The 27,162-nt window shown below is 43.3% G+C and overlaps 1 protein-coding gene across 1 annotated transcript in view; it reads left to right on the top strand.

Moving 5' to 3' along the window:
- The first annotated feature begins 1,234 nt into the window (after nucleotides 1–1,234).
- Nucleotides 1,235–27,162, top strand: part of KIF13A (kinesin family member 13A) — a 237,513-nt gene continuing 211,585 nt past the window's right edge. The window contains exon 1 of the mRNA XM_088475838.1: nucleotides 1,235–1,243. The gene's annotated coding sequence lies outside the window, so the exon portion shown is untranslated. The remainder of the gene's footprint in view (nucleotides 1,244–27,162) is intronic.

The following is a 27,162-nucleotide window of genomic DNA, read 5'->3' as shown; positions in this document are numbered from 1 at the left end:
TTCATACATTTCACTTTCTTTCTGTGGTATGGGACACTATTTTTATCATGTATTCTGAATAAACAGATGTGTCCCTATGCATCTTTGCTTCAGTCGCGCTGAAAGTCCCTCTCAGCATGTCAGGTTATGTGCGGCTCTGCTACCGTCGGACGTATTTTTGGCATCTTTTTTTATTGCTGAAAATGCAAGTCACAATGCTATTTATCTAGGACACACCAGCAGACTGTGCTGATTAATTGGATATGTGACACTTGTATATCTGTGTGTGACTATCTCTGAATCTGTATATGCAGCCACAGGTTTTTTTTTTCCAAGTTCTGTTGTGGTTCAAATACAGATCAGGTGCACCCAGATCACATTAATCAGCACAGTCTGCTGGTGCGTCCTAGTCGCATCGCATAGTGCAATTTCAGAAAAGAGGCCTCGATGCTAGCAAAGTAGTACAGCATACTGAACTTGCAATGTGAAAAAGAGGCAGTAATACAAACTGAGGCTAGGTTATTCATTCATGCTTTCACATTAGCTCTTACTGATGAATACACTTCTTGGAAATGCAGCATGAGTTTTAATGACTTACAAAATGTGGTTCTCATATACTAAAGGTAGAGCGTTTTCACCTTAGATATGTACAGATATACAATGTATGTGTATGAATCTGTCTGGGTGAATATAGCATGCAAACATGAATTTAAAATCATATGAATCTTTCGGGATGTAGTCGGCATCCCGGCGGTCGGGATGTTGGCAGTCAGAATCCCGGATCCAGAACCCTGACAATTGACATCCCGATGGTAAGTATTAGGGTTAGGGGGAGGGTTAGGTTTAGGGTTAGGCACTAGGGTGGGGGGGTTGGCTGCAGGAGGGGTGGGTTAAGGTAGGGTTGTTCTGACGTGAGCCTGCTTTCTCACTTGACACCATAAAAGTGTACATGATCAACACCTCTGTATGAAACTACGTTCATTTCCTACATTCTATGTAAGCTTCATTTTTATTGTACTGGTATTGCAGACATATATGATCCTCAGATGCTAGACATTATCAGCTTGTAGTTTTACCTAATAGTATTATTCAGGATCAAAATGAACTGTATTTTTGCTGGGGCTTTATAAGGAATGTGTTCTTAAACTCAGTATTGATTGTGGCTTTTCTTTTTTCCTCCCAATGGATGTCTCCGATGAATCATCGTGTGTTGTGTTTTTGCTGAATCATTGATTCTCTATTGTATTCTAGAAAAGCACCAAAGGTAAGAATATTTGTGTTTGTAATGCTCTTGTTTCTTAAAAGTCTCTCAGTTATAAGACATTCTGGCTTTCACATATGAAACACAAATAAATAGTGTTTTAAACCATGTAAGAGTCTAAAATACAAGTCACAAAACCCTGAAACATTCTTAGAAATAAATGACAATATCTGTTTAGAAACCAAAGTGAAAGACTATGGAATTGGAATCTATAGCTTCAATCTTTGATGTCTCACAATAGGACTTATTCTTTAATCACAACGGACACCCAAGGCAGGGCTAAATAAAGAGTGAATCTGAGAATTAGCAAGCCCACTTTCACTAAGCAACTATATGTTGGTGGAGGAAGCAATCTGTCTTGTGAGCCAGTTGAGCAGGACTGTTCTACAAGATGCAAATAAAAATTCTGGGTCATAATTATGTTGCAAGTATATTAACGGTTCCGAGTAGTTCTGGGTGCAAGATCTAAATTGGCAATAGTATTAAATGCAAAACCAAGAGTGTTTTGCATTTAATATTAAAATTGCCGTTTTAAATCCCATGGCCAGAAGAGAATTGGAGGCCTTGAAAAGCTGCTTCTTTGGAAATATACCGCATTGTTAAAAAGATGGCTTTGTATTCTATGGCTCAATGCCACAGCTGAATTCTGCCATTACCCGCAGCTTATGATTCCAATAATATCCCATGGATGTGTTCACTTTGACTTTCATCAGCCAGTCTACAAAGCAGAACAATTATTCTGAACACTTTTACAGACATATTGTAAATATCAAACTGGTACTAGATACTCAGGTGTCCAGGCTTGGACTGGTCTGCGGGGGAGTCCCCGATGGGCTCTTGGACTTGTAGCTCCGTCCACTCCCACATGTGGGTGGGGCCAAGCCTGCCTCGTTTCATTCACAATCCAGTGTCACTTTGACTGCTCTGAGGGCTGCCCCCTCTCCTCGACTTGTAACTCCACCCACTCACGTGGGTGGGTGGGGCCAAGCCTGCCTAATTTCTTTCACAACCCATCGGCTGGAGTCGGTGAATGACGTGTCATTTTAATGCTGGGTACACACTGGACGATCTGTTCAGCGAACAATATTGCTGAATGATCTCCTTTGAAATTCCTGGTGTGCTGGATGAACGATACTGTTCATCCACACACCAAAGATATCACCAACGCTGAACGACCAACGATTGCAAACCCCTATGGAAAATGCAAGATATCATCCAGATTGGCTTGCATGCATGCCCAATGGATGAGCTCTTTATCGTCCAGCAGGAACGGACATCGTTGATAGTTCATTGCATACACACGGAACGATATGAACGATATATCGTTCCGTGTGTATGAACCTTAACTCTTCTTAGGGCTGCCCCATTCCCCAAATTGTAGCTCTGCCCACTCCCGCGGGTGGGTGGGGGCAAGTTGAGCTCACCATTTGGAGGGAATAGCCCACACCTGTCCATGAAATAGCTTTTGAGTTGATAGTCCCATTACTTTTGGCCCCTTAAAAAGTGGGAGGCACATATAGAAACCATTGTAATTCCTACACTGTTCACCTGATTTGGATGTAATTACCCTCAAATTAACTCTGAAAGTCTGCAGTTAAAACACATCTTGTTTGTTTCATTTCAAAGCCATTGTGGTGGTGAATAGAGGCCAAATTATAAAAATTCTGTCAATTTCCCAATATTTATGCACCTGACTGTATAGCCCTCTTCACAGACAGCCACATACCCTCAGTCTCCGCCAACACACACCTTATTATGGTGCCCTCCGTCATTTTTTTCTGGGTCTGTCAGTGGTTGCAGACGTCTGTTAATGATGTTGCAACACTGAATGGAGGAGCTGAGAGGAGCCTGCACGGTGCTCCCATGAGAGGGCGGATCATGAGTGGCGGTGCGTCAATGTCTCCAGTTTACTAATAAATCAGTTGAAACTGACCTGCCATAGCCAGGGAGGATAACTGAACTCAGATAGTGACACCTATTTACTGGCTCCATTTCACCACATTGCAGTGAGCTGGTAGAAAAGTCAGGGCCACTTGCTTGTATTTACCCCCTGACTGAAAGTTGCCAGCCAGCCCCTGACATGGAGGGACCTGTATAAGGACAGCTCTTTCAGTTCTCTGTCTCTTGTTATCTTCCACTAATTCCTTCCTTCCTGGGACCCCAGGACCACAGAGGAGTTTATGCAACAAGTCCTAAGGGAAAGCTAAAAGGAAGCACTTTTATTCCTAACAGTTTTCCCAATCACAGACAGTGGTACTTCTAAACCAGCAGCCAGCGCTGTCAGGTTCTTGGTAGACTGGTAAGGACTATGAAAACTCTGGAGACCATCACAGTCTTCTTAATGTAGCCCTTCCGAATATGTTAAAATATCTGACAAACACTAAGAGCCTGATTCTGAGTTGCACGCAAAAGCGCACGCAGCCGCGTCTATTGGTGGTCGCCAATCTGTGCAAATTACACTACAAATTATTTTCCTTATGTACATCCATGAGGCCGAATGTGCAAGAAGGAGATGACCACTTTTAGCATGCTGTGATACCGATTGGTGCATTGTTATACGCCACCATCTGTCAAACCAGCCTTTCTATGACACTCCTATAATGGCTGGCCACTCTCAGGGTTGGCCACACACCTTCCTGGCCACCCCTTTCCGAGACTGGCCACCCCTTAGTGGGCCCGTATTATTGCATTCCCCTGGTGGGCCCTTCATGCCCCAGTCCGACACTGCAAGTGTCTATTTGGGAAGTAGTGATAATCCCTTCTTTCAGCAAAAAAGGGGTTATCACTGCTTGCTCCTATGTAACAAGAGGGCTTCAGCATAGAAATCACAGATTATGTGCGGTAGCAACTAGGTAACTATCTTGAGATGGTGTTACACTATATCCATCTATGGGGGACCTACGAAGTAGGAGAGGAATTACAAAATCCTCTCTGGCTCACATCACAATGCTAATGGCCATGCATGCACATTTTGCTGGGATCATCGCCAGCAGCGTAAGGCTGCCGGTGAGGAGACAGGAACCTCCGCATAGTAGTGACGTTTTTTCTGGGGCCCTGGATTTTAAAGTTACTTTTAAGAAACATTTTGCATCGCTGCAATATTCTGTGATATGGAACAAACCCACTGACTTATAAACGGTAAATAGACACCTTATATGGTCTAATTAAGTGGGTAAGTCTCAAATAGTGTCACAAGTGGCAGTTCACACCTGGAAATTAATGCATTATTCAAGCAGTTAAACTTTTTATTACATTGTTTTCTTTATTGCACTATCTGGTTACATTTGTACTGTTAAAGTGTTCCATTTTTAACTCCCCAAAAAAGCAACATTTAATAAATTAAACAATAGATTAAAATGTATACAATTTAATTAAAATTGTAAAGAGATCTACATGGTCCAATCCAGTCATTATACATTCCAGTCCACTTTCCCATTTGAAAAAATTTGCAGGGGACTATGGGCCTGATTCAGAGCCGCTTGCTAGATGTGTATGCAAATTGTGTAGGCAGTGCTACCGCACAGCAATGCATTAGCATGCCCAGTATTTCTTAGAGAGTGATCACATAGTGTATACAGACACCCACCAGCCTGTCTTAAGACGCCCACTTGGGCACGTCATGTCCAGGAAGTGTATACAACCATCGGTACATCAGGTATCATCGGATGTATCGCATCGCTTGAGGTTGACTATACCCTGCCATAAGCACTGTGAGCACTTCAGTGTAAAAACAAGCCAGGTAACGTGTACTATGATGCTGTCTTATAATTATGCACACCTCTAAAACGCCATTGAGATGCTCAGGCACGCCTGCGTTTGTACCTCCACTCCCCCGTTTTTAATGGCCAGCCCCTGTTACCACCTACAAACGGCTTCTCCTGCCACTCACTTTGCTGGGCTGTCTATGCGTATTGAGCGAATGTGAACTTTGCTAAGGTATGCACATGCGAACTGCGATGCATGCGCACAATCCATACCATCGGCAGCAGCGAGAGTATGCATCTTAGCTAGCGGGTCTGAATGAGCTCCTATATTCCATAGAACAAGTTGTTTGGTTGATGGGCCAAGAGAATGGGTAGCAATAATACTTTCTGCCTGTAGATTGCACATAACCATTGCTGTCATCAGATAATCATTGTGAGCCACACTGAAGGTTTTTCTGTAAGTTTAGTCTAAAATGAAGTGTCGGTATGTGTGGGTGGTGATGAATATCAATATAGCAAATTTGCGCGCAACAAGAAAAGGAGGAAATTATTATTCTCTAGGTAGCACTTGACAGAGATAAAGTTATGGAAGTTGGAGCATTTTGATCAGTCAGTGCCTGTAACAAATGGTATTGTTATGTATGTAAGCAGACTGATTGCATTCATATAGCATAATCTGTTTTCTGTGCATGCTCAATACATAAAGTGTATCACACTTAGATTTAACAGTGTATAGTAATTCATTGAAAGGACTATTACAGCACATTTTGATCGCCTTCTGTAACAAAATACACAATCTCCTTCAGGTGGCTGCCACCTCCCTCTCCTCTCCCGGGCCAAGCTTTTACCCATCTCCAGCTCTGAGCAGCCTGTGTGTGTAATCATTTATATAGTGTCATTTTAGTCTCACACATTGCCAAGCATGATACTTCCACAAATCTAAGGGCCTGAAGCCATACTCGCCAACTCTCCCTGTAAATCATTTACCCTTTGACTTGGGTGTGCTTTATTACAAGAGTGTTGCGTCCAGAATATTATATATATATATATATTCACATCTACTATACGTAGATATAAAGGCACTCGCCAGACTTTTGAAGTCAAAACATACTTTAAGCTTTATTAGCATGCACATAATCCATAGTTGCCAACGTTTCGGTTCCACTCCGGAACCTTTGTCAAGGCTTCATAAAAAGTACAACAGACTAAAACAGAAAGAAATAATAACAAAGAAGTGTCACATAAGGCACAGTAATGCCTCCCAGGTCCTTATCTGGTTATATATTAGAACTTTTAAAAGTCAATACACAACAAAAATTGTGTTATGCTGTAACTAAAATACATCAAATCACATTTACCAAATATCAAAAAAATTCAAATGAGATGAAAGACATCCTGTACCTGGTCTAGAGAATCAGTAAATCAATGCTGAATTTCACTCATGTAGCAAATGCTTAAATGGCATATATTGGGATATGTTAACCAGAGTGCAAAGTAACAAAAGCATGTATGAGTATATGCTAGCCATAGTGTATAATCACTTATGAAACAAATGCTCAGTGAGCACATATTAGTATATGTTAGCTAGAGTGTGATGACATCATACAAACCACTAAATAGAGCTAAAAATAAATGCTAGTATAATAAATAAGCTATCCATAAGAATTAATTAGTGTAATCAGCATCATGTTGGAACATGTAATCAGCATCATGTTGGAACATGTAATCAGCATCATGTTATTTATTTATTTATTACCAGTTATTTATATAGCGCACACATATTCCGCAGCGCTTTACAGAGAATAGTTGGCCTTTCACATCAGTCCCTGCCCCAGTGGAGCTTACAATCTATGTTCCCTATCACATGCTCACACACATACACACTAGGGTTAATTTTTTTTTAGGTTTTGGAGCCAATTAACCTACCAGTATATTTTTGGAGTGTGGGAGGAAACCGGAGTACCCGGAGGAAACCCACGCAAGCACAGGGAGAATATACAAACTCCACACAGTTAGGGCCGTGGTGGGAATCGAACCCATGACCTCAGTGCTGTGAGGCAGTAACACTAACCATTACACCGTCTGTGCTGCCCATGGAACATGTTGGAAATAGTCCAATGATCTATTATAAAAATTGCTTAATAGATGACAACACTGTATACTTAATATAATGCATCACCAATGCAGTAAAAAAACTAATACTTTGGAACATAACAATAAATAAGAAGATAAAGAGCATAACAGTACATGGGGAGAGAAAAGGAAAATTATCTTAAATAATACACATACCTGTGGAGCTGAAAGAGTGTATGTGTGCATGCTGGCATGGCTGTGAATGACAGGCTGCCTGTATTTAAACCAGTCATGACAGGAAGTGGTCACAAAACAGGAAATGTGGCTTAATATGTTGAAAAGTGGTAGACTGCTTAATGTGACTGGCTTGGGGATAAGTGACACTACTCCATGTTGTGTACTGTCACTATAAAGGTGTTTTAAAGTAACTTAGTTATAATGCTGTGACTAGTTGGAGTTAAAATTAAAGAACAGGAAGTGGGGCATGTGTGTAAGAGGAAGTGTGGCATCAAGTATATGACAGGAAGTGTGGCAAAATCATGTCCAACAACAGGAAGTGGGGCTAGGATCACTCTAGGGGTAAAACAGAAGTGGGGCTAGAATCTCACTAGTGTTAAAACAGGAAGTGGGGCATGTGTGTAAGAGGAAGTGTGGCATCAAGTATATGACAGGAAGTGTGGCAAAATCTAAATATATAGATAGTGGCAAAATATGTATATATAAGGGCACTCTAAGTAAGTCAAAAAGCCGGGGTGGCTTCATAGTAAAATGTATACCAAACAGAGTCTTCCATGGAAAGAAGCAGGTGGCACTCCTCTGGTTTTATGTAAATGATGTTAGTGCATCTTTATTGAGGCCTCAATCTCTCCATGGAAGACTCTGTTTTGTGTATGTGTGTGTATATTGTCAGGTGCATAAATATTGGGACATTGACAGAATTTTCATTAATTACATCCAAATCAGGTGAACGAATTACAACGGTTTCTATATGTGCCTCCCACTTTTTAAGGGGCCAAAAGTAATGGGACTATCAACTCAAAAGCCATTTCATGGACAGGTGTGGGCTATTCCCTCGTTATTTCATTATCAATTAAGCAGGTAAAAAGTCTGGAGTTGATTCTAGGTGTGACATTTGCATTTGGAATCAGTTGCTGTCGACTCTCAATATGAGATCCAAAGAGCTGTCACTATCAGTGAAGCAAGCCATCATTAGGCTGAAAAATCAAAACAAACCCATCAGAGAGATAGCAAAGACATTAGGTGTGGCCAAATCAACTGTTTGGAACATTCTTAAAAAGAAAGAACGCATCGGAGAGCTCAGGAACACCAAAAGACCCGGAAGACCACGGAAAACAACTGTGGTGGATGACAGAAGAATTATTTCCCTGGTGAAGAAAAACCCCTTCACAACAGTTGGCCAAATCAAGAACACTCTCCAGGAGGTAGGTGTATATGTGTCAAAGTCAACAATCAAGAGAAGACTTCACAAGAGTGAATATAGAGGGTTCACCACAAGATGTAAACCATTGGTGAGCCACAAAAACAGGAAGACCAGATTAGAGTTTGCCAAACAACATCTAAAATAGCCTTTACAGTTCTGGAACAACATCCTATGGACAGATGAGACAAAGATCAACTTGTACCAGAGTGATGGGAAGAGAAGAGCATGGAGAAGGAAAGGAACTGCTTATGATCCAAAACATACCACCTCATCAGTGAAGCATGGTGGTGGTAGTGTCATGGCGTGGGCATGTATGGCTGCCAATGGAACTGGTTCCCTTGTATTTATTGATGATGTGACTGCTGACAAAAGCAGCAGAATGAATTCTGAAGTGTTTCGGGCAATATTATATGCTCATATTCAGTCAAATACTTCAGAACTCATTGGACAGCGCTTCACAGTGCAGATGGACAATGACCCGAAGCATAATGCAAAAGCAACCAAAGAGTTTTTTAAGGCTAAAAAGTGGAATGTTATGCAATGGCCAAGTCAATCCCCTGACCTGAATCCGATTGAGCATGCATTTCACTTGATAAAGACAAAACTGAAGGGAAAATTCCCCAAGAACAAGCAGGATCTGCAGACATTTGCAGTAGAGGCCTGGCAGAGCATCACCAGGGATGAAACCCAGCGTCTGGTGATGTCTATGCGTTCCAGACTTCAGGCTGTAATTGCCTGCAAAGGATTTGCAACAAAGTATTAAAAAGCGAAAGTTAGATTTAGGATTGTTTAGTTTGTCCCATTACTTTTGGCCCCTTAAAAAGTGGGAGGCACATATAGAAACCGTTGTAATTCCTACACCATTCACCTGATTTGGGTGTAATTACCCTCAAATTCAATCTGAAAGTCTGCAGTTAAAGCACATCTTGTTTGCTTCATTTCAAAGCCGTTGTGGTGGTGAATAGAGGCCAAAATATGAAAATTCTCTCAATGTCCCAATATTTATGCACGTGTGTGTGTGTGTGTGTGTGTGTGTGTGTGTGTGTGTGTATATATATATAATATATTCACACATCACATACACAAGCAAGCACACACAGCATGCACACATAAACATACTTACCCACAGCGCACACACACACATGAACACACTTACTCAGAGCATACATACATACACACACTCAAAAGAATACTTACACACAACGTACACACACAAGTGATCACGCATGGTTACAAAACCGAGGGCTGAGGAAGGAGAAGGAGGCTCGCCACCGGAATACAGCGGAGCTGCTGCTGCTACTCGGCAAATGCAGCAGTTCCCTCCTTGGCCATATCCTCTGCAGAGAGCTCCTGCAGCCAGTGCAGGCAGAGATGGAGACAAGGCTGTCGCTGTCTCTATGAAACAAATTTAGTCCATTGGGGGGGGGGGTTCTGGGTGCTCAGAACCCCCCCCTGCATGCGCGTATGAATCTCCCTTAACAGGCTGGCAATCTCCCTGATTGCTCCTTACCCCCATTATGAAGCTGTTATATATTAAAAAAAAACAGAGCTATATACATTTCAAACGGGATCATTAGTATCATTTCCCTGCATTGGGTACAAGGCACAATGATCCCTATGGCTACATGCATTTTCTGAAAAGGCTCATTGTGTTTTCATCAACAAGTAGATCTTACTAACTTCTTTGGGGCTCATATACATTTAGATGTAAATCAAGTTTGACACGCCTCTCAGATGTAGCAGTACACGCCCACTTTACCGCCACGCTCATAGGTGTTCCTTTCACAATCTCCCTGGTAGGCAAGTATGCCTGACGCTGATTTGGACTTATGCCAGTTTGAGTAGCGTATAATGTGGAAACATGGATAGAAAGCACTTTGCAGATTTGCATGAAGTTGACACATATATATGTCCACATACATCCTACTTCCTTGTGCTTTAAACAGCCTTTATAATTGCGCCGTGCGTCTTTGTGTGACTGCCTTCAAATGCATCTTATTCGCAAAGAAATGCGAATAGGACGCAGAAGCAGCTTCTGCCGATTAAAAGGATATGCGGCATGCCTACAGTATATCCTATATGCAGCATGCCTATATTCTGTGTACCACACCATGCCGCATATCATTTTAATGCTTGTGTGTCCTGTTTGCATCGCTACGCGATTAAGATGCATTTGAAGGTGAAAAGTTGGACGAAAAGACGCTTGGCGCTAACAAGTTGCATGGTGCTCATGCGTAATGTTTAATGCAAATCGTAGTGCACAAAGGTAAAATGTATGTGGACACATCTGTATGGCCATTTGTGACTAGGTCGGGCGGAATGTGGAAAACGTTTTGTAAGGTAGGCTAGGAGTGCTTACATAATTGTGAACGGTTGCAGACCAGGACAGAGACTCATATAGGCCTGTAAAAAGCTGGTGCAAATACATGTGATGATGATGGTCACCAGCACTAAAAGCTTCTAATTGCAAATTCATCTCTAAAGCCGAAAGGAGCTTTCTTTGGTGCGCAAGCAGCGCATGTGTATATTATGTTCATTATAGGTTACCACCCTTCAACCTAACTCTTTAGTCTGTGTCCTCTTCTCCCGTTCTGCCCATCCATATCCCCAGGGGCGTATCTAACCCTTGGCCAGAATGGCATTCGCCAGGGGCGCTGGCCAAGGGGGGGCGGCGCTGCCCAGCGGTGCCAGTTAGAGAAACATACACCTACGACGGCAACTAAACTTTCCCGGACACGGGCTGAGCTTCACAGCTGCACAGGGAGGAGATTCTGGCCCCGTCCTACTCCACGGGTAACACACACGCTGCCATCAGTTTGCGGCATGACTCAAACTACAGGGAGCGATGTGTGTTTGGCTTCCTGCCCTAGGCTGTTCTGTGCAGGGCCAGTGGCCCGTTCCAGCTGAGAGGCCGAGGACTGACTGACAGGCATTGTGGAATCCTCAGTTCCAGCCGCCAGCAGTGAGTAGATGTAAGTGCCTCCGCGCCAGTTATTGCCTTGCCCTGCACAGCAACAGCTGGACCCAGGCTCCTCTGTTATCACTGTGACGCCATCATATGGAATTGCGGAAGTGTGAGTGGACTGCAGTGTGCAGGCTAAGCAGGCGCCTTTCACCTGGCTGGGAAGGTAGGAGGAGGGGGCATCCGTACTTGGGCATCCCATTCTATGTTGTTGTATTGGCTGGCAGGCAGGAGAGGATCCCGGCACTGGCGGCGGGGAGGGGAGAGGGATGATATATGTCTGGGCTATTGTTATTTTAGGAGGTCAGTATCATTGTGTGCTGGCACATAATGTTGAGGGACCCTGCTCAACTAGGCTGGCTGCTCTCAGGGTGGGGCCACCCATGTATGCTGGACATGTACCTGTCTCCCTATGGGTGGCATCTAGCACTGGGCTGCTCATGCATATAATATAATAGTGTTCTGTAGTGATTAAGGGGCTGACTCAGAGATGTACGCTAACCCGATGGTCAGCGTACATCTCCGATGATGGGAGGAGTGCGCATGTGCAGGATATGTACAGCGCATGTGCAGCCCTCCATCTGCGAGCCTGATTGACAGTCTGCAGCATTTGGGAGGCGGAGTGGGGGCGTTCCTGGGTTTTGCCCCTGTTTTCCTGGAAGGGACGAGGCCAGGGTCTGCGTTCATGGACACAGACTACCTGGCATCGCAAGCCGCCAGGATCCGGTCAGGTTGCAGCAAGCTTCAGCTACCGCAGCCTGGCTAGAGGGACAACAATTGTGACCGATGCTCTCGATTGTTCCGATGGTGATCCCAGGCTGCGACCTCAGTCACAGCACTGGGATCACACATATGCAGCAAGGAGGGGTCCGTGCAATTCTGTCCATCTCTGAATCAGACCCACAGCTGAGAGCGAGGAAGTGTCTGGGAGCTCCTCGCCCTCTCTTCTGCTGAAGAGCAGGTCATGTTAATTAATGTGTGTTTTATATGTTTTATATTTTTTCTGTGTTTGCCAATATGTTTGTTTTTGTTTCTTATTAATTGTGGAAGCCAATATGTACATAAGTAATTGTATACTGCTCACCTCTGGAAAACAATCAGGCACAAGGGGGGGAAGGGGTGCTGGAGCGGCAACATGGGGGTGCTGGAGTTCCACAGGGTAGCCTGGACTGACATGAGGGGGTGCCAGTTCCTTGCTGTGCCAGGGGCGCTCGGACCCCTAGATACACCACTGAGATATCCCCTATAGATTGTAAACTCATATGAGCAGGGCACTCTCCACTTTTATCTGCTTTACATAATTATGCTAACTGTTCTCTGTAATTGTGTAATTATGTGAATTTACATACTATCTGTACTTATGTGTCCTGTTAGTCTTATCACCTTGTACGGAGTTACAAAAGTGTTTATGTGCATGTTTTAACAAATAATGAAATAGAGAATTGTATTTGCTGTATTAGAGTAGTTTCTAAGTTTTATTCATACCTAATAGTAAATGAATTTTTGCAATGAAAAATGGTTTTGAACAATGGGGTAAGTGTATGTGATGCATAGCTGCTATAAAGCGAGTAAACATGCTACTGGTGCCGACCTGCATGCAGTTTGTGATGTAGTTGCATATGTCTACATATATATGCTATTTTACATGATACACATACAGTGCCGGACTGGAGCATGAAGGGCCCACCAGGGGATTGCAATAGTAGGGGCCCGCTGAAGGGGAATAACCATCTGCCAAAGTGGGTGTACCCAGGGCTGCCATCAGAAATGGTGGGGCCCTTTACTGACAAATTAGGCAGGGCCCCACCTGGGCGGAGCTGTGGATGTGGGTGGAGCTACTTCGGGGGTGAGGGACAGGGAGGGCTAGACCTATTGGGGGCACAGATTATTTGTTCGTAAGTTCTGTTATATTACTTGTTGTGCTGACATTTCCATTTGCATGTTTTTAATTTAATATCTCTAAGCACAAGATGTTTTGTGTGTGTGTATATATACACTACCGTTCAAAAGTTTGGGGTCACTTAGAAATTTCCTTATTTTTGAAAGAAAAGCACTGTTTTTTTCAATGAAGATAACATTAAGTTAATCAGAAATACACTCTATACATTGTTAATGTGGTAAATGACTATACTAGCTGCAAACGTCTGGTTTTTAAAGGAATGTCTACATAGGTGTATAGAGGCCCATTTTCAGCAACCATCACTCCAGTGTTCTAATGGTATATTGTGTTTGCTAAGCGCGTTAGAACACTAATGGGTGATTAGAAAACCCTTGAAAACCATTGTGCAATTATGTTAGCACAGCTGTAAATGGGTTTGCTCGTTAGAGAAGCTATAAAACTGGCCTTTTTTTTAGCTAGTTGAGTATCTGGAGCATCACATTTGTGGGTTCGATAATACTCTACAAATGGCCAGAAAAAGAGAACTTTCATGTGAAACTCTACAGTCTATTCTTGTTTTTAGAAGGCTATTCTTTGCGAGAAATTGCCAAGAAACTGAACATTTCCTACAACGGTGTGTACTACTCCCTTCAGAGAACAGCACAAACAGGTTCTAACTAGGGGTGTGCACCGGCCACTTTTCGTGTTTTGTGTTTTGGTTTTGGATCTGGATCTTTCTTCGTGTTTTGGATCTGGATTGGTTTTGCCAAAACCACCCTTCCGTGTTTTGGGTTCTGGGTTTTGTGTTTTGGATCTGTATTTTTTTGAAAAAAAGCATAAAAACAGCTAAAATCACAGAATTTGTAGGTTTTTCTGCTCCTATGCTATTATTAACCTCAATAACCTTAATTTCCACTCATTTCCAGTCTATTCTGAACACCTCACACCTCACAATAGTGTTTTTATGTCCAAAAGGTTGCACCGAGGTAGCTGGATGACTATGCTAAGCGACACGAGTGGGCGGCACAAACACGTGGTCCATCTAGGAGTGACACTGCAGTGGCAGACAGGATGGCAGTTTGAAAAACTAGGCCCCAAACTGTACATAATGCAAAGAAAAAAAAGAGGTGCAAGATGGAATTGTCCTTGGGCCCTCCCACCCACCCTTATGTTGTATAAACAGGACATGCACACTTTAACAAACCAATCATTTCAGCGCCAGGGTCTGCCACACAACTGTGGCTGAAATGATTGGTTCGTTTGGGCCCCCACAAAACAAGCTGGCAATTAATCTGTCCCTGCACAAACTGGCTCTACGGAGGCAAGATGTCATCCTCATCCTCCTCATCCACCGATTCCTCACCCTCTTCAGTGTGTACATCCTCATCCTCACAGAGTATTAATTCGTCCCTGCTGGAACCACAGGTCCCTCTGTACGTTCTGGAGGCTGGTCTCCCTGGAAGAGTTGATAATTCATTTTATGAACATCATCTTCTCCACATTTTGTGGAAGCAACCTCCTACGCCTTTCGCTGACAAGGTTCCCGGCTGCACTAAACACTCTTTCGGAGTACACACTGGAGGGGGGGCAACTCAGGTAAAATAGAGCCAGTTTGTACAGGGACCTCCAAATTGCTTCTTTTTCCTGCCAGTACAGGTACGGACTGTCTGACATGCCTACTTGGATGCTGTCACCGATGTAATACTTTAACAGACAGACGCATGCTTGTCGCTGCTGCTTTGAGGATGCAAGTGCGGCTACAGCCCACACAATTCACAAAGACAGAGAAAAAAAAGAATATTTTTATTGTTTGTGGAGCGCACTTTGAGGGTTACACCACCCTTTAACAGACAGACGCACGCTTGTCGCTGCTGCTTTGAGGATGCAAGTGCGGCTACAGCCCACACAATTCACAAAGACAGAAAAAAGAAGAAGAATATTTTTATTGTTTGTGTAGCACACTTTGAGGGTGTCACCACCCTTTAACAGACAGACGCACGCTTGTCGCTGCTGCTTTAAGGATGCAGGTGCGGCTACAGCCCACACATTTCACAAAGACCGAAAAAAAAAGAACAATATTTTAATTGTTTGTGTAGCACACTTTGAGGGTGTCACCACCCTTTAACAGACAGACGCACGCTTGTCGCTGCTGCTTTAAGGATGCAGGTGCGGCTACAGCCCACATATTTCACAAAGACCGAAAAAAAAAGAACAATATTTTAATTGTTTGTGTAGCACACTTTGAGGGTGTCACCACCCTTTAACAGACAGACGCACGCTTGTCGCTGCTGCTTTGAGGATGCAAGTGCGGCTACATCGCACACAAGTCACAAACACATTAAAATTTTTATTTTATTTTTTGGAGCACTTTGAGAGTTACAACACCCCTTAACAGACAGACGCACGCTTGTCGCTGCTGCTTTGAGGATGCTGGTGGAATCTAGACGGGATTTGGAACCGAGGACACACTACCTCCATCAATTGTCTAAATCCCACTGCACTAATGGCGGATACCGGACGCACGTCTAACACCAACATAGCAGTCAAGGCCTCAGTTATATGTTTTGCTTCAGGATGACTGCTGTCGTACTTCATCCTCATCGCTAGGGACTGTTGGAGGGTCAATTGTTTAGTAAAAGTAGTGATGTTCCTACTTCCTCTCTGGGATGATGAACAACTCCCAGCAGCAGCAACAGCACTAGGAGGAAGTGGTTCTTGATCTTTCCCTATTTTATTTTTATCGGAGAAAGTTTGGTCCTCCATTTATGTTATATTGATATATACGTGCGGCTAAAGCGCACACAAACACAGAAAATATTTTTTTATTTTTGCTGGAGAGTAGTGCACTTTGTGGGTTACACCACCCTTTAAGAAATGAGCCAGCCGGCTATTTACTTATGGGACACAGGCGCACGCTTGGCGCTGCTCCTTTGTTGATGCACGTGCAGCCACAGTGCACACAAGTCACAAACACAGAAAATATATATTTTTTGGTTTGGGAGTGTACTTTGGGGGTTACAGAACCCTTTAACGGTCAAGCCAGCCGGCCCTTTACTTATGACACAGGCGCACGCTTGGCACTACTTTGTTGATGCACGTGCGGCTACTGCGCACACAAAGTACAAACACAGAAAATAATTTTTTTTTGGGTTTGGACAGGAGTGTACTTTGGGGGTTACAGCACCCTTTAACGGTCAAGCCAGCCGGCCCTTTACTTATGACACAGGCGCACGCTTGGCACTACTTTGTTGATGCACGTGCGGCTACTGCGCACACAATTCACAAACACAGAAAATTATTTTTTTTTTGGTTTGGACTGGAGTGTACTTTCGGGGGTTACAGCACCCTTTTACGGTCAAGCCAGCCGGCCCTTTACTTATGACACAGGCGCACGCTTGGCACTACTTTGTTGATGCACGTGCAGCTACTGCGCACACAATTCACAAACACAGAAAATAATTTTTTTTTTGGTTTGGACTGGAGTGTACTTTGGGGGTTACAGCACCCTTTAACGGTCAAGCCAGCCGGCCCTTTACTTATGACACAGGCGCACGCTTGGCACTACTTTGTTGATGCACATGCGGCTACTGCGCACACAATTCACAAACACAGAAAATAATTTTTTTTTTGGTTTGGACTGGAGTGTACTTTCGGGGGTTACAGCACCCTTAACGGTCAAGCCAGCCGGCCCTTTACTTATGACACAGGCGCACGCTTGGCACTACTTTGTTGATGCACGTGCGGCTACTGCGCACACAATTCACAAACACAGAAAATTATTTTTTTTTTGGTTTGGACTGGAGTGTACTTTCGGGGGTTACAGCACCCTTAGCGGTCAAGCCAGCCGGCTCTTTACTTATGACACAGGCGCACGCTTGGCACTACTTTGTTGATGCACGTGCGGCTACTGCGCACACAATTCACAAACACAGAAAATAATTTTTTTTTGGTTTGGATTGGAGTGTACTTTTGGGGGTTACAGCACCCTTTAACGGTCAAGCCAGCCGACCCTTTACTTCTGACACAGGCGCACGCTTGGCACTACTTTGTTGATGCACGTGCGGCTACTGCGCACACAATTCACAAACACAGAAAATAATTTTTTTTTTGGTTTGGACTGGAGTGTACTTTCGGGGGTTACAGCACCCTTAACGGTCAAGCCAGCCGGCCCTTTACTTATGACACAGGCGCACGCTTGGCACTACTTTGTTGATGCACGTGCGGCTACTGCGCACACAATTCACAAACACAGAAAATAATTTTTTTTTTGGTTTGGACTAGAGTGTACTTTCGGGGGTTACAGCACCCTTAATGGTCAAGCCAGCCGGCCCTTTACTTATGACACAGGCGCACGCTTGGCTCTACTTTGTTGATGCACGTGCGGCTACTGCGCACACAATTCACAAACACAGAAAATAATTTTTTTTTTGGTTTGGACTGGAGTGTACTTTCGGGGGTTACAGCACCCTTAACGGTCAAGCCAGCCGGCCCTTTACTTATGACACAGGCGCACGCTTGGCACTACTTTGTTGATGCACGTGCGGCTACTCCGCACACAATTCACAAACACAGAAAATAATTTTTTTTTGGTTTGGATTGGAGTGTACTTTCGGGGGTTACAGCACCCTTTAACGGTCAAGCCAGCCGGCCCTTTACTTATGACACAGGCGCACGCTTGGCACTACTTTGTTGATGCACGTGCGGCTACTGCGCACACAATTCACAAACACAGAAAATAATTTTTTTTTGGTTTGGACTGGAGTGTACTTTGGGGGTTACAGCACCCTTTAACGGTCAAGCCAGCCGGCCCTTTACTTATGACACAGGCGCACGCTTGGCACTACTTTGTTGATGCACGTGCAGCTACTGCGCACACAATTCACAAACACAGAAAATATATTATTTTTTTAGCACTTGGGGGGAGCACCCCTGATGGACAGAGCACCCCCTGGACAACACTACAGCACCCCTTTAGGACTGGGACACTGCACAGGACTTTGGAGTGGACACAGCCCCTATGGAGAACTGACTGCACAACACAGTCCAGCCAGCCCCTATGGACTTTGAAGTAGTGGACACAGCCCCTATTAACAACAGCAGCACAGCACAACACAGCCAGCCCCTATGGACTTTGAAGTAGTGGACAACAGCAGCACTACACTACACTACACTACACTACACAGCCCTAACTCCCACCCTCCCTCTTCACTGTCCACAGCCGAGTGAGAAAATGGCGCCGACGCGGGTACCTTATATAGGATCCAAAACCCGCGAGACTCGGAAGGCGGGATGATGACGTTTTGCCTCGATTTCAGATCCGAGTCAGGCGGGAAAAGTCGAGCCTGACTCGGATCGGACTCGGATCGGGGGGGCTCGGGGGGGTTCGGATTTCAGAAATCCGAACCCGCTCACCCCTAGTTCTAACCAGAGTAGAAAGAGAAGTGGGAGGCCCCAGTGCACAACTGTGCAAGAAGACAAGTACATTAGAGTCTCTTGCTTGAGAAATAGACTCCTCACAAGTCCTCAACTGGCACCTTCATTAAATAGTACCTGCAGAACGCTAGTGTCAACGTCTATAGGGAAGAGGCGCCTCCCGGATGCTGGCCTTCTAGGCAGAGTGGCCAAAAAAAAGCCATATCTGAGACTGGCCAATTAAAGGAAAAGATTAATATGGGCAAAAGAACAAAGACATTGGACAGAGGAAGATTGGAAAAAAGTGTTATGGACAGACAAATCAAAGTTTGAGGACATTAGTGAGACGCAAAACAAGTGAAAAGATGCTGGAAGAGTGCCTGACGCCATCTGTCAAGCATGGTGGAGGTAATGTGATGGTTTGGGGCTGCTTTGGTGCTGGTAAAGTAGGAGATTTGTACAATTTAAAAGGGATTTTGAATAAGGATGGCTATCACCCATTTTGCAACGCCATGCCATACCCTGTGGACAGCGCTTGATTGGAGCTAATTTCCTCCTCCAACAGGACAATGACCCAAAGTACACCTCCAATTTATGCAGGAACTATTTAGGGAAGAAGCAGGCAGCTGGTATTCTGTCTGTAATGGAGTGGCCAGCGCAGTCACCAGATCTCAACTCTATTGAGCTGTTGTGGGAGCAGCTTGACCATATGGATACGCAAGAAGTGCCCATCAAGCCAATTCAACTTGTGGGAGGTGCTTCAGGAAGCGTGGGGTGAAATTTCTTTGGCATTCTAGCTGTTAATTATTTGAGGTAATCCAAAGGTCTGCAATGCTGTAATTGCTGCAAAAGGAGCATTCTTTGACGAAAGCAAAGTTTGAAGGACAAAATTAATATGTCAAATAAACATCATTATTTCTAACCTTGCCAATGTCTTGTTCTATTCATTTTGCAACTCATTTAATAAAACACGAAATTTTCTGGGTGACCCTAAACTTTTGAACGGTAGAGTGTGTGTGTGTGTATATGTAGTACCTACTCCCTATATCTAAAGGGTGTCAGCTGGACCAAATGTGATGGAGCATTGGGTATGCACCTTTTGGTGATTATAGAAAAGGTCTTAGCGACTGACATACATGTGTTGTGAAAATATAGCAAAATTAATAATATGTGCACAAAAGTGCTGTGCAAAACATATATAATGTGGTAGATTTAACAAGTTAACAATTTTTATTCAATATGATGAAAAAACATATAACATAAAAGATATACAATATAAGAATAATGAGCCTCTACGTGCTCAAATGGGCTCTATCAATGCTCTCAGGTCTGTTAAGTCCCCTGTGCAAATATTGCGTACAGTGAAGTGCAAAAGTGCTGATTGGCTGGCTGCCGTTCCGCGAGCTGTGATTGACTCGCGGCCGGCTTCATATTTTTAATGCCACCGAGACTCTTGTCTTCTTTGGCTGCCCCCAGTGCATTCCACCAGTGACGTGCGGTACTGTACATCACTGCATTTCACACCTCTGCTACCCGGGCCCCGTCTCTCTCCGGGCCTGGGACTTGAGTCCCCCTGATGGCGGCTCTAGGTGTACCCAGTGAATAGAAAGGCTTGGCAATAACATGTGCAAATAGATGAACGAGGAGTTAACTAAGGTCCACATGGGCCTGGAGCTGAACTTTATTAAGGGCCTATTGTGTGCCACTACAGGGGTTGTGACTAGTGATGTGGGAGCATGACCAGTGCTGTGTGGTTGTGGTCAGCACAGGGTGTGTGGTTTGTGCCATGGGGTGTGGCTAGTTCCTTGGGGGACATAGCTAGCGCCTGCCTTCAACTACTTTTAAATTATATGGGCAGATTCCATTACACATAATCTGAGATGCAGATTGTGATAAATATTTCCCTCGTAGTCTTATATTATGGTTATACGAAACTTTGGACATTGACACTGACATAGATTCATAATATGATACCGGCAGCTGCAGCCACAAACAGAGCAGAAGTCACAGTCAGAGGGTTTCAGGACACTAAGCTGAAAGCACAACACATATTAACTCCTTAACTGGTGACGTCGCATGTGATGCGACCGCAGTCAGCAGTACTTCAGCTGTCAAGGTTGCATCACATGTGACAAAACCGCCTCGCTGCTTCCCTTAGCTGTGACTACCAGAAGTGATGCAGCAGTCTGACCATCAGCATCACTTCCAGAATCGCTCCCCCTTAGTTCCCCTGCAAGCACTTTTTGGCTTATTTTTGCAAGTGCAGAGATCAGCTTCAGCAGGGGGGACTGATCAGCAGTCCTCCCTGACACACACTCCGCTGCTCTCTGCATATGGGGAAGGGGGGTGTATGCCCATGCGGGTTCGGGTGTAACCAGGTGAGGGGATAGCATAAGTGGGGGTGGGGGAGTTGTAATATAGAGAAATATGACCCTGGAAGAGGGAGGGGGGTAAAAAACAACAACATTATATTGGTCACAGTGTAGGAGGAGGAAGGGGGCAATGAAAAGGGTTTTTACAGTGGGGGAAGGTTGGTTTAGAAAACAGATTTTTTTTTTTACTACTAATGGGGTGTGGGGGGTATTATTAGGATTTATGTCCACTGTGGCGGTCTGTTGCTAATAGGGAGTGGGAAGTTATTTTAGAATGGGGGCCTATGGAAACTGGGGGATAGGGGGGTTGCAAAACACCCCGTAGATCATAGGCGTCTTTATAATGGGTACACAAAATAAACTCAAATCATGCTCTGATACTAAACCATAATATAAATATGATATCACTGAGAGTTTTTTACAATGTCTCACAGCTCCACATGCCAGACCTCTAATTAGTGCAAAAACTAATATATATTTATTTTCTTTATAATGGGTACAAGGTGTGCGGTGCACACGGGCCCCTGGGTCCAGGGGCCCCACACAGCACACCCTGCACCCATAGTTAATATACTTACCTCTCCACAGATTCCGATGTGGTGCTGCAGAGCAGCAAAAAAAAATCACTGTGAGCATGGTGGCGAGAAAATAGGCGCTGGTGTCATTTTCCCAGAGAATGAAGCATGAAGCCAGAATCTACCATGCACAGTGCGCTGCCAGAGAGGAGGGGGCCCAAATGGAGGGTGCACATGGGCCCCCTCCTCTTTTAAAACACCCCTGCCCATATTTATATTTATATATATATATATATATATATATATATATATATATATGAAGTGGAATTGGGAAAAGACATGCACCTAATAGTGTAGTATTGCAAGTGAAAAATGCACGTGCTCAAAACAAAATGTGCGTACCAAATAATAAATCTTGTGATGAATACGGCACTCCAAACGTATCAGGAAAACCTTAATAGGAGGGGCTCGAACAGAGCCAGATAGAGCACAAATATAATGTAGTATTTTTGTTTAGAAGCAGAACATGTAATTTATTATATAATGCGTACCAGAAAGATACTTGAAAGGCTGCATATACTGCTGTATATCCTGGTGTCTCTTTTAGAATCCCATAATAGCTCCCATAGTCCGCATACAGGTGGATAAAGTTGGAGCTGCCAGATAACGTTGCCTTGCAGGGAGGTGGACAGGGTCATCAATCACCTGTCAGTGTTCTGTGTCAGCTCCAGCCAGACAGCCTGCCCCAGCGTAGTATCTTTCTGGTACGCATTATATAATAAATTACATGTTCTGCTTCTAAACAACAATACTACACTATATTTGTGCTCTATCTGGCTCTATTCGAGCCCCTCCTATTAAGGTTTTCCTGATACGTTTGGAGTGCCGTATTCATCCCAATCAAATCCCAGCAAAATAACCACAGATAAGCTTTAAGCTTTAAAGATTTATTATTTGGTACGCACATTTTGTTTTGAGCACGTGCATTTTTCACTTGCAATACTACACTATTAGGCGTATGTCTTTTCCCAATTCCACTTCTAGATCCTATCTGTCCTGATTGCTGTTCAGGAACCCGGGGAGACTGCTGCCACCTCCACCAGAGGGATTAAAGTGTTACACCTGTTAGCACAAAATGGACTTTACTTTATATTAAAAAACATTTATCGCACAATAGTGCAACACTTTTTTAAGACTTTAACCAGTGCGCCTTTCTATACATTCTCACACATATATATACAGTACTGTGCAAATGTTTAGGCAGGTGTGGAAAAAATGCTGCAAAGTAAGAATGCATTAAAAAATAGAAGTGTTAATAGTTTATTCTGATCAATTAACGAAAAGAGAAGTCTAAATGAAATCAATATTTGGTGTGACCACCCTTTGCCTTCAAAACAGCATGCTTTGTTAAAACTTCTCTATTTTAGATAAGCCATTGAATCATCACCTAGGGAAGTAGGAAATGTGAATGTACGTAACACATATTTACTTAAATCCGTCTGGAATTTCGTGGGATGATCCAGATTCTTTCAGCAGCTGCTTCACTAATAGACACAAGGGCAGGCATTACTTTATGCTCCCAGAGAGCAAATATGTGTGACCTATAATTATTTGATGCTTGCTTTCTCTGTCTTTGTATAGTATATGCAGCATTACACATATTTCCCTGCCTCCAAGTGAAAATCTGTTGATTTAGAGGAAATTGTGGAATTTTTTTTTTCTTAAAAGAATACATCTATTTTTAACTTCTAAACACAAGCTATACAACGCATTTACAATAGGAGCATCGTCAGGAATCTGTATGCGACCTAAGTCTGGCGGATCAAATCCCGATGCCGGAAGACCGACAACAGTAGATCCCGACAGGTAAGTTTTTTTCACTATCCCTAACCCTCTCCCCCCCTAGCCCTCCTTTAGGGGTGCCTAACCCTAACCTCCCCCCGTAAGTGCCTAAACCTAACCCCCCCTTCCTGCACCCTAAACCTCACACTCCCGGAGTGGGAATGCCTAACCCTAGCCTCCCCCGGGGGTGCCTAACCCGCCCTTCCCCTAGCCTGACCCTATCCCTCCCGGGGGTGTGCCTAACCCTGTCCCCCCCGGAAGCCCCTAACCTAACCCTCCCCCCGCTCCCGCGCGGCTGTCCGCACCAACCGCCTCGCTTACCTTCCTTCGGTATGCCGGGTGTCGGGATTTCGGCAGGTGGATAATGATAGGCGTCGGGATTTCGACACCTATCATTATTCCCATGCCAGGATTTGAAAGTCGGGAACCCGGCGGTCAGCATTTCGACTGCCGGCTTCCTGACTACATACCGCATCGGCATTGTCATCCAGAATACATAACGGTTAATAAAACAGTGAAGGCACATTTGACATTGCAGTCATGACATATGTCTGACTGCTATTGTAGGCATATCTTGTACAAATAATAATCACATTTTTTAAACAGCCATGAAGAAAATGATAGATTTGGGCACTTATTTTATTAGTAGAAGTTTGTTTGAGCATGTAATACTTGTACATAATGACAAGCCTAAAATTGAAATGTAATTATAGAATACTTATAAGGGAACCCCAACTAATGACCAGTTTGACCAAATGTCAACCGGTTGGTTCTGGAAAATACATGTTACATTAATAAAGAATTTACGTTCTTGGCTTTTTATGCTGTGTTGTAACTTTAAAGTCTGGATTTTCATAATTGAAGGGAAAATGTAATAAAAAGCAAATGTGTTGGTTAAATATATTTGAGTTTTGTCATTTATATAATTACAAAGTCATATGTTGTACTTATGATTAGTGTTTCATTCTGATGACGTTCCTCTTTTTTCATATGTAAAGTGTTATTAGGCACTATTGATGTTTTTTTACCCTCTATTTAATGGAATTAAACTTGTAATATGATTTATTGATAGGCCTGTAACTCTTATTCTAGTGCTTGTTGACACAATCAATGTCTGCTTTAATAACACATATAGCTGGACTAATTGGATTGAGCTACATAAACACTTCTTACCGTATGCAGACAGCGATCCTCCTTACCACATTTACATGAACTCTTCATCGGTTGTTACGATAGGCACACACAGGGCAATATCTGAGTTGGTATCAGAATTGGATGTGGTCAGCATTAACCTCCTTTATTTTGTGTATGCAGTATGTATGCCTCAAATACAATTAATGTTGCCCACACTTACATCTGATTGTTCAAATACCAAATAATCCACTATGGGGGTAATTCGAAAAGGTGCAAGTTTGTTTTATTAAAACTGGCCAACAGCACAAATGCGCTATCCCGGTAAAATGTGAGATCCAATTTGAATTGCCTATTCGTGGTACTCGCGGCAATTTTGTGCAAATTTTCTATAACATGCGGCTGGGAGAAGGGCATGAAAAAGTGGGAAAACTATGCTATTTACAGAATAATGGGTGCAGTGTGTGTGGTGCACATGGGCCCCTGGGTCCAGGGGGGGCCATATCGCACCCCCTGCACCAATATTTTCTAATACCTGTACGAGTTCCCGCGTCTGTTGTCTAAGCCCTGGACAAAATGCCGGAAAATGTCCGCTGCCGCCATTTTCCCAGCGTTTTGCGCATACACAGTGAAGAAATCGCGGTGACCCGACAAACTAGTGCCAAGATTCTACTGCTGCGGTCAGCTGTCAGTCTGCTGCCGGCCGCCAGGGAGAGAGGAGGGGGCCCCGGACGGGGAATGCACACAGGCCCCCTCCTCTCTTAATACGCCCCTGATTACAAGTGCAATTTGTAGTGCGAGTTCCTTGTGAGAACTTCTCGCACCTAATTGGATTGCCCCCTATGTCTACTTTAGCAACAAATATTGGAGACAACATTGGAAAGGGCAAAATGAATGCAGTCATCTTACAAATGCACATATACAAATAAATGCATTATCACCAACAGCCATATCTGTGTACACCCAATAAAAATCCAGTTACCTGCAATATAAGTTGTGCCTTTTTTCTAGATGATTTAATGATTTTATTGTTTTAACCAAGTGTTATCATTGTCTAACCTGACCTTTGAGTTCAAGAAGTTTGAACTTTTATCACATTTTAAGATTTACTCTAAATATGTGGCGCTAAATTGGAACACCCCGGTGTCTATTGTCAGTTACTTGCAAACATTTGTTTTCAAATGGCATCCAACTCACATCCAATATCTGGGTATACAACTGACGAGGGATGTTAAAGATGTCTTTAGCCAAGTAACTGGCTAATATTTTTTCTAAAACCCGCTCAGAAATTGTCAGTTTTTTATGATTGAATTAGGTCAAGAACATCTATTTAAAATGTATCCAGCACGATTTTATAAAAAATTATTAATATTTTATTTAAACACAGTTTACCATAAAAATAGCACTTTTTATAGTATACTATGCATGAACTTGAACTGTAAACACTTTTAAAAGATTTAACTGTCTGCAATCGGCGGTCCTGTATCAATATTCTTGATCAACATGGGATCGCCATAATCAAAAGGACACATGAAGTCAGGAATAATGTTATTATTATATATATATATATATATATATATATATATTATAATATATATATATTATCATATCCAAGTCTAATTAGGACTAAAATCCAGCACACATTTAGCAGACAAGTTTCCAAGCCTTTAATGAAAAAATACCATCAGGGTAAAAATAATGAGCCATCTTGTAAATGTATAGGAATACATAAAAATACTCAGTACAACGTTAGGCAGATATTCTGGCCTGTAGCAGAGCTGGTGTGTGGGGAGCCATGCTCAAAGACCCACTTGGTCCTAATATATATATATATATATATATATATATACACTGTAGAGGGGCCGGTAGGTAGCTTATGTTCCAGCAGCCGCCCAGTTGGCGTTTCTGAATCCCAGCCTGACGTGGTCTCATCTGATGCGACAATGTCAGGCAAGTGGTTAAGGTCAACTTTGAACATTGTTGCACAGGATTAAAAGCAGCCTATAGACATGGCAACCCAATAACTTCTCAAGGATAGGTAGAGTCAATATTATAAAGATTAATGTACTTCCTACAGTCCTACTACCACCAGCCTTTATTTTGCCATTCTTCTTGAGAGACCTTCAAACCTGACTTTTTATATAGGAAAATATTAGCAGCGGTCTCCTGCTTCCAACTTTTTTTACTTTGCCAACAAGCAGTTCATGTAAAAAGAATTGCTGACTGTTTAGGTCCAACCTACTAAGTAATGGGTTTTTAATAGTGGAGCAGTCTAGCCCTATCCCATTATAAGTCTTACAATGGGTTCAGAATGTCCCTAAAATATGATTACTCCTACCTTACAAGTATGGAAAAAAATTGAGGGCTTTGCACCCTGTCTCTTCAGATAACCTCCCTGTTAATTTTCCTTCTACCCAGACACATACTCTCATGCATTGAAACATTGGAGCCCGCCAGGGGTCTTGAGATTAGTTCGGCGGACATGTATAGGTGTGATTAGCCAGTTTCACGTTTTGCGGAATGATCTGAAACTTACTGAAACCGAATATTGGTCCCATCTCCAATTTAGGTCCTATGTTCAAAAAGTTAAT

The sequence above is a fragment of the Taudactylus pleione genome, unplaced genomic scaffold, assembly GCF_031769625.1.
Source record: "Taudactylus pleione unplaced genomic scaffold, aTauple2 ptg000179l, whole genome shotgun sequence".
NCBI classification, from domain to species: Eukaryota; Metazoa; Chordata; class Amphibia; order Anura; family Myobatrachidae; genus Taudactylus; species Taudactylus pleione.
The sequence above is the reverse complement of the archived record's forward strand: the minus strand, read 5'-3'. Positions and strand labels throughout refer to the sequence as shown.